Below are 471 nucleotides of genomic sequence, written 5' to 3'. Positions count from 1 at the left end.
CTGGCGTGCTGCAATTCAAGGGATCGCAAAGAGTCGGACAGGACTGAGTGAATGAACTGAACTGAACTGTGAAATCTAGAAAAATGGTGTATATGATCTTATTTGCAAAACAGAAATAGAGACACAGACACTGAGAACAAATGTATGGCTACCAAGGGGGCAAGTGGGTTAGGAGATTGGAATTGACATATATACACTGTTTATACTAAATATAAAATACATAACTAAAGAGAACCTACTGTACACCTCAGAGGTCTCTACTCGGTGCTCTGTGGTGACTTAAATGGGAAGGAAATCCACCAAAGAGGGGATACACGTATACATAATGCTGATTCACGTCACTGTACGGTAGAAACTAATAGAACATTGTAAAGCAACTGTGTGTGTGCAGTTGTGTCCAACTCTCTGCGACTCCAAGGAGTATAGCCCACCTCTGTCCATGGGATTCTCCTGGAGCGGGTAGCCATTCTC

Source organism: Bison bison, unplaced genomic scaffold (assembly GCF_000754665.1).
Source record: "Bison bison bison isolate TAMUID 2011002044 unplaced genomic scaffold, Bison_UMD1.0 scf7180017864390, whole genome shotgun sequence".
NCBI classification, from domain to species: domain Eukaryota; kingdom Metazoa; phylum Chordata; class Mammalia; order Artiodactyla; family Bovidae; genus Bison; species Bison bison.
Note: the sequence above shows the minus strand (reverse complement) of the source record.